This window comes from Macrobrachium nipponense, chromosome 14 (genome assembly GCF_015104395.2).
Source record: "Macrobrachium nipponense isolate FS-2020 chromosome 14, ASM1510439v2, whole genome shotgun sequence".
Lineage (NCBI taxonomy): Eukaryota > Metazoa > Arthropoda > Malacostraca > Decapoda > Palaemonidae > Macrobrachium > Macrobrachium nipponense.
Window position 1 is genome coordinate 54,742,417 of NC_087207.1, and position 9,458 is coordinate 54,751,874.

Here is a 9,458-nt window from a genome sequence, read left to right on the forward strand (position 1 = left end):
TCTTAATTTTTTTGGGGGGGTAATACTTGCCTTTTAAACGTCAGTAAAAGATCCCCATTTTACGACCTTTTTCCTTTTTACTTTTGGACTAATAGGACTCTTATGAGTAACAAAAATAACTCATTGATGCAACTCATTCTTTGTTTTGCATTAACGTACCTCGAATGAATACAAGTCAAAAACAATATTTATGTAACCTTTCATATATGATATTCTTTGTACGAACAGCAATAAAAACAACATTTATGAAATAATTTCTTCTTTTGCATTAAACTCCACACTCTTATTCTCCGGAAAAGCCATCAATTTATTAAAAGATAAAAATGAAAAAATAAAAAATTATATCCTCACCCTGAAAAAACCATCAGTTAAAAAAAAAACTTTTCCTCGCAACACACACACACACGCACACGTACACACACGTACACATACACGTACACGTACGTCACTCTTCCCTCCCTGACAGGTGACAATACCTCATGATCCTTTTCCTTCGACAGGTGAATGAAAGTCAGATGCGGTCATGTGCTGAATGTCGTGTGTCATGTGGACCCTCCTCGGCCTTGTACGAGTAGAGAGAGAGAGAGAGAGAGAGAGAGAGAGAGAGAGAGTCAGATCTCTGTCGAATCTTATAATGCTACTAAAAGGGAGACATTAATTATTGATGTTTCCTGTCATGATACGAAAAGGAAATGGTTTTCGTGATTGCATTTTAGAATAATAATAATAATAATAATAATAATAATAATAATAATAATAATAATTAATAATAATAATAATAATAATAATAATAATAATGGTGAAACAAATCCACAGTTATGTATATGTACATATATGTACAAATAAAACTGAACAAATAGCTTTCTGGAATCATTCCGGTTCCCCTTTTCAATTTCTAATAATAATAATAATAATAATAATAATAATCAGTTATTTTTTTCCATACTGGATACACGTAAAACAGATTTTTGCAATATACTCTTATCAAAATGCATAATTTATGATATTGCTAGTCACCATTTCATAAGATTAATAGATTATACGAGTTTCTCTCTCTTATGTAGCAAATTTTCTAAGAGAATTAATGAATAATACAAAGTAAATCAATTTAGAAAGTAACGACCAGTATGTGAATCTATTACACATTGCAGGAAGGTGCAGTTTACTTTGTATACTTTTGTAACTTGCATGGCGGACTGTGGACAATCTTAAAGCGCCAGCCTTTTTGTCCGTTGATTTACATATCTTGTCACTTAGCTCTTCAACTTCTTTAACTTCGTTCGTTCCATATACGTTGCATTCCAGAAAAAAGCAAATCCTTAGTTTAACTGCTTTATATGAAGGTTACGGCTGAGACGATTATTGTTATTCTAAACTAACAGAAACACACACAACAAACACAAACACAAACCAAGACAAACAATGGATTTTCCCTTTTCATGGAATAGCAATCATTTTGCTGAACGTGGAGCTATGTCACGTTCATCGAAAGTATTTAGGCTTTGTTTTCTGGTCTCAGAAATAGATACAGATAGATAAATTCTCGCTTCTACGGTTATTTCCCTGTTATATTATAAAAATGGAAAGAGTTGAGATATTTATTTTATCCACCAGAGATTTACGGTTTCATATATATATATATATATATATATATATATATATATATATATATATGTGTGTGTGTGTTTGTGTGTGTGTGTTGTGTGTGTGTGTGTATGTTTGTTTGTGTGGTGTATATATATATATATACGAATATAAGTATATATATATATATATATATATATTATATATATATATGTGTGTGTGTGTGTGTGTGTGTGTGTGTGTGTGTGTGTGTGTGTGTGTGTGTGTATGTGTCTGTGTGTGTATATATACATATATATACGAATATATATATATATATATATATATATATATATATATATATATTATCTATATATATATACATCAGCACGAAATCCTCGAATAAGTGAGGACCATTTCGTAACCGGGTCATTATTGTTTTCGGCAGCTACTACTTACGAATTCCCGAGGTGCCTCTCGAGAAAGAACAGAGAATGGTCCACGTAGGCGGTGTCCGAAAGTAGTATAGGTGGTGTCCTCGTCTCTTGATCTGCTGCAGAAGCAACGACAAACCCAATTTGCGCATCGCGCAAGATATTATTACTATCTGGTTCGATCCTGGTGGCGCGAATGAAAAGGTCGTCACAGTGCGTGTTTTTTGTTTGTTTGTTTGTTTGCTTAATTTTTGTATGTGTGTTTGCTTGCTTGTTTACCTGCTTAATTTTTGCATGTGTTTGTGCCTGATTGTTTGTGTATGTTTGTATCGTATATTTTTTTGCTTGTTTATTTGTTGTATGCGTGTTTTTTTTGTTTTTTTTGCATGGTGGATTGTGTAGGTTTGTCTTTGTTCGCTCATTTTTGTTTATTTGTCCCGTTATATTTGTCTGTTTGTTTACATTTTTTGTTGGTTTGTGTATGTATGTTTATGTTTGCTTGTTTGTTTGTTTGTGAATGTTGTATGTATGTATGTATGTGCATTTGTTTGTTTACTTATTTGCGTGCGTGTGCATTGTTCTCCTTGTATGCAAGCTGGTTTCCAAACGCCTCTACTTGAAGGAAAAAAAGTCCATCAACCCACTTAATTCAATTTCATGAAAGCCCGCTGACTCCTGGTCATTCATTCATTCAAACATTTCTTATGCTTTCGTGAAAATCAAATGCAGTAGAAAACTGCTTTTCAGGTTATGAGTTTAAAAACCCCTTTTTTCAACCTGATTTGCGTTTTAAAGTTTTACCCCCATACCCAGCCCAGCCCCCGTCTCCCCACCCCCCACCCCCCACCCCACAAACCCCCAAACATCAGATGAATTTAAAACTACTAATTTTTCAGGTTCATTTTTTGGTTTCACTGCCATGTATACAAATGTCGTGTGTATGCATTTAGTCATTTTTCTCAGTCATATACATAATATTTATATATATATATATATATATATATATATATATAGATATATATATATATATATATATATATATATATATATATATATATATATATATATATATATTATATACATATACATATATATATATACTATATATAAAATTAATTGTCTTACTAAAATCTTCAGTAAAAACATAAAATAAAATGAACAGCACATACAAACTAAAACATTAAACACAAAATTAAAAAAAAATCTAAAACAAATGAAAAACATGCATTTTTATTTTTATTTTTATGTTTTGCGTTTGTTTTACCTTTTTCCTAATTTTGTGTTTCATTTTTTAGTCTGTATGTGCTGTTCGTTCTATTTTATGTTTTTACTGATTACACACACACACACACACACACACACACACACACACACACATATATATATATATATATATATATATATATATATATATATATATATATATATATATATATATATATCAAGAGCCAGCAGGAAAAATGAAAAACAGCAGTACCTAGCGCTTTCGTGTATTCTTGACACACCTCATCAGGGTACAATATATAAAAGAATGAAAAATAGCTTCGAAATATCAAAGGTAAACATAAAAACAAAAAAGTAAAATACAGAACAATCAAACAGCCTAGTCAAGAAGCAAATGGTCCACAGCCTCGAATTACACTTAAAGGACAACAACAAATGGAAATGGAACTACTAAGCAGTCAATTACATAGTTACGAAGTTGTCAACAATACATTTCGTAAGCCAGTTATCTAGTTTATGTTGTCCGCTTGTTAATATTACTAGATTCTATAATATTTCTTTTAATAATGTCTCTACAAAATAAAATTTCCTTTGAATTGTTCCAATTAATTGCGTGATTAAAATTATTCATATGTAAAAAGAGAGCACTCGATGTACTTCCTACACGTACACAATATTTATGTTGATTTAATCTTGATGCCAGTAGTTTGCCACTTTGACCAATATATTTTTTATCACAATCTCTGCATGGAATTTCGTAAATGCAACCCGTTTGTAAATTTGGAGAGTTCCTTATTAAAATTGTTCTTACAGACTTAGTGTTACTAAAAACAACGTTAACATTAAAAACTTTAAACATTTTTGGCAAAGAAAGAAACCTGTTGTCAAAAGGTAAAACAAACAAATTACTAGGGTCGAAAGCCTGTACATGGTCCACTGCATAAAATGTTTTCTTAGCCTTTCTTAAAGCAACATCAACTAAAAATGCCGGATACTTCAGTTTAAAAGCAATATCATAAATCTTGGTAATCTCGTCTTCTAAAAATTCAGGACAACAAATTCTTAAAGCTCTTAAAAACATGGAAGAGAATACAGAGAGTTTAACTTTCAAATGGTGATTGGAATAAAAGTGAATGTAAGAACATACATTTGTAGGTTTCCTAAAAACCGTAAATTTGAATCTGTTACCCTGTCTATGCACACTTACATCTTAAAATGGCAAAACTGAATCTATTTCCTCCTCAAGTGTGAACTTTATAGAGGGAACCAGCGCATTTAATCTAATTAAAAATCTGTTCACATCCTCACACAAAGGCCATACACAAAATATGTCATCGACATACCTAAACCAAAGAACATTCGCAGGTAAAATATTTGATAGAAGTTTCTTTTCAAAAAACTCCATGTAAATGTTACTTAAAAGGGGCGATATATTGTACCCTGATGAGGTGTGTCAAGAATACACGAAAGCGCTAGGTACTGCTGTTTTTCATTTTTCCTGCTGGCTCTTGATATACAATCTTCACGTGTTACTTGTGATCGTTAATAATATATATAATATATATATATATAATATTATATATATCTTATATAGATATATATATATAAATAATTATATATATATATATATATACATAGATATAGATATATATATATATATTATATTAATATACTATAGTATATATATGTATATAGTATATATATATATATATAAATCTATATATATAATAATCTAAGTTATTTACATTATATATATATAGATATGATTAATATATCTATAGATATATATATATATATAATATGTGTTTGTGTGTGTGTATGTATTTCTTGTAGGCAATCGTCTTTGACTTTTCAACAATTCTTCAAAGTTCTGGATCAGTAAACAGCTTCTTGGTGTGTTTTCCATTTATTGCTAACGGTCTGTTTCGCCTCATCTCAGGTTTTTTCAAGCAAGAATTAATACAATAAGGTGTCCTCCATACTATTTATACCGGCAGGATTCGATCAGGGGTGGCGGGGTTGCCATGTTTCTGAGTTAAAATGTTACGTTTGCAATTTACAATGGGGTGATTAGTTGTTTACATAATTATTTACGTAATATATTATTACATGGTAAGACTTTGTTACAGTACTTGTTCTACATTCTATTTTTACATCTTATATCCCTAATAAAATTATTGATTTCTTTCGTGTGTAGTGTTTTGGCGTCGCCCCACTCACCTTCTGTTTGCGTATTTGAACTTGGTTTGGTTTTGGTTATAAAAACTACTTCTGGTATTGTTATATCGATATAAATTACATCTGTATTTCATTTTAGTATTGTTTATCGAGTCTTGTAACGATGGTTGCTGTGTCGTGTTTGTCTGTGTAGTGTTGGAAGATTGTAAAATGGCCCCGATATGAATTGCATCTGTGTTTTATCTTAGTGTTGTTTATCGAGTCTTGTAACGATGGTTTCTTTGCCGCGTTTGTCTGTATTGTAAGATGGCTCCTCCTGTGATTCTGAGGGCAAGTGATCTTCGTCTGAGAGTCGCATATGCTCTGCCATTGTAGTTTTCTCTGGAAGGACTACATTCCTCCTGGGGTAATCATCCCCTTAGGTGTGGGTGCGCATGCGCTGTTTTCCATTACAAGAGATGCAAGTTGGTTGGGTCTGCATTACACCTGTATGTGTATGTCGATATAGAGGGCTTGTGGCTTGACAATCATCTTAATATTATTCTTACGATATTGCTGTTCTTGTTATGTTCGTTGTTAAAGTTAGTTTGCTAATATTTTATTATCTGTTGTCTTGTCTTCTCGTCGGGTTGATCTACGGCGTTGTCTTGCTTGCACTACATGTAGTACTGATCCAGAACTCTGAAAAATTATGGAAAACAGTAGTAAGGAAATATAGAAAATTCTGCACCAGATAAATCAATGCCACAAAGGCGATTGCCCATAACAAAAATTGTGAAATGAATAACTGAAAACGTCAAATATTCCAATACTCATATGGATATTTTATTAGGGAAACCGAAATAATTTCAGATATTATTACAACCTATGTGATAAAGGCTAAAAGTTTTAAGAATAGTGTAAAAACCTTCATTCTTGACCATTTTTTAGAGTAGTAATGTTCAAGCTTTATAAACGAATTATTATTATTATTATTAGGTAAAAGAAAAATCGTTCGTTATCTACATACATAAGATTTAGTCTTACATGCCCAAGCTTTTATTTATAAACGTAAACTAACCTTCAGTATTTTTTATTTAGTGTTATTTACTTCGAAAACATATTTCATTTGTGTGAATGTCACTTCACATTCCCTTGCATAACAAAGAATTAAATAAGTATGAACTTCCGTAATCTCTGCTAGTGAGAATTCTATAAAGTAATGTCAGATTAAAACTGGTGACGACGACCTTCGTCTCCTGGGTTATCTCTCTCTCTCTCTCTCTCTCTCTCTCTCTCTCTCTCTCTCTCTCCTCTCTATATATATATATATATATATATATATATATATATATTATATATATATATATATGTGTGTGTGTGTGTGTGTGTGTAGATAATTTAATATGTAATATGATATATTATATATATATATATATAGATATATATCTACTATATAGATTATATATAACATATATGTAATATATATATATATATATTATATATATTCTATATATAGATATATATAATATATATATATATATATATATATCTATATATATATATATATATATATATATATATATATTATAACATATATATATATAATTATTAATATATATATTATCCCCATATGTATGTAGTATATACAATTTATATATTATATATAGTATATATATAAATATATATATATATATATTATATATATTATATAATATAATAATATTATATATTATATATATATATATATCTTCCCCTCTGTGTCATCTCCACGTCTGCCTTGGCATTATAATCGTCCATTCCCTCTGTGTCATCTCCATTATAAGTCCAAACAGTCATTATCTCCCAAAAGTGGTTGTCGCCCCCTTCATCATCAGTAATCCTATAGAGGAATGGGGTACTTATCGGCCCTTCTGTTGCATGCCAGATGCCCTCATGAATGCGAGGGAGTTGCAACATCGTGCCGAAACCGTGACGTCACGGCACGGCAGAGGACGGCGCTGGCTTCCAGCAAGGCGGACTGCTGCTGCCTCCTCCTCCTCCTCCTCTCTTCTAGCACCTACGTTTCTGTTTCTGGATGTCGGCTGTATTCCCAATGACGTTACAAAACTCCTGCCGCTGCTGTAGTCGTGCAACCGCTTAATTAATCACCCTTTCTCCCTGCCAGTCATCCGCTTTCCATCAGGCGACGTCGTCTTCGGTCTTCTACTTTTAGATTTCTTTAAAATTGAAGCTGTTGGGATGGCTATTTGTCTGTCCGTCCGCACGTTATCTGTCCGCCCTCATATCTTAAAAACTGCTGAGGCTAGATGGCTGCAAATTGATATGTTGATCATGCGCCCTCCAGTCATCAAACATACTAAATGGCAGCCCTATAACCTCAGCAATTTATTCAAGCTTAAGTTAACCGTGATTGTGTGAGTTTGCTTCTGGCAAACTCACTCATGGCCGGCTAAGAGTTTCATGGGCCCCAGGTGGCCTTGATTACACGCTGTACAGGAAACTCGATTTCGCCGAAGAAACTTCGGCGCATTTTTTTTTAACTTGTTCTTATTTGTTCCAGGCAAAAGTGGTCACCACCGAGGTGTTCTGAAGACTTCCCGTTCTCGGAGAGAGGGGGAAGGAGTAGTCCCCATTTAATGCTTCTTTTTTTTTTAGGAGATCCTTGTGCTAGCCAGTCATCAGTTATTATTAATGAGAGTTTCTGTCGAATGCATATCTGTCACAGGTCTCGGAAATAGTTGTGTCTCGTCTCTTTCACTGGACAAAAATATCTTCAAGGGTCAATTCTGAGCGGGTCTTCCTGGAATGTGGTTTCTCTTCGATTTAAAGGAAGGTCTTTGGGAATGACACAGCATTAGCGATTGCATCATCTACTACTATCATTAATACTATTACCGTCAGTTCTCCTTTAGTGCAACATTGTTCATAGTTCTACCTATTGTCCTCTTTTGTTATGTAAAATTCGTCATGCTGATGTTGCCCATACAAAGCAGAGTAATTGTCTGTTGGCCATGACTATTATTTGAAACGAGCTTAGTTCACGTTCATTGTATTGGAGAGAGAGAGAGAGAGAGAGAGAGAGAGAGAGAGAGAGAAAGAGAGAGAGAGAGAGAGAGAGCGCAATGAATGACAAGAAGAGCTCCATACTGATTGACTGATTGACATTTTCTACATCCTGGCGTTACAACGTAGGGACAAATGATAAATGGAAGCTGGTGGAGTGAGGCAATCTGATTCGATTGGTTTATCTATCGACAGGTCCACAGCAGGCCTGGTATTTCTAATCTAATACCACAGCAGCATAAGGCTAGCTTAACCCTAACCAACTTTCTCCTGCGTCGTTCGCTCTATGGAAATAAGTCATCTTAAATTAAAATGTTTTCTAACTATTTCTCTCAGCCTGCTTCCAGACCCTGGAATTCTCTTCGGACTTGTGACTTTCCAGACTCGTGAAATTTCTATATTTTGGCATTCCAGTCCTTTTCCCTTACATTTCTTCGGAATGGTCTAACCAAGTTGAACAATGTCCACTGTCCAGGAAACTTTTAATCTCGAAAAATCGAGGTGACGTGTCCAAATCCTGGAAAATATGATTCTGGAAATACGGAAATACCTCTTGGCATTCCAGCCTCATTAATTCACGTGTATATACCAAAGCTTCACTTCTTGCGTTGCTGGAAGCGAGTGAATAATCCTGGACAAAATAACCCCCTTTGTTATTCGCGGCTAAGTCATTCAACAAAGGATCTTCTTGAGTTATACGAGGTTAGCCAAGAAGCGTTCGAGGAAATGGAGCAGAAACAATAAATGTTTTGTGAATAGTTGTGCTGCTCCATATATATATAAATTTTTATCACATCACCGTGATTCATATACATTTATTACGTCACTGAAGTCCTGATTTCTCCTCTGTGCGCGGGTTAGAATCCACGAGAGGACGAAATTGTTATTAACTAAAAAAAATCCCCATTCGGTTAAAATATATGAAAATATATCAATTCCGAAGTAGAGCAAACTGGATATTAAAGGACATTTGTAGCTTTTATATATGTGTATATATATACACACTATATAAGC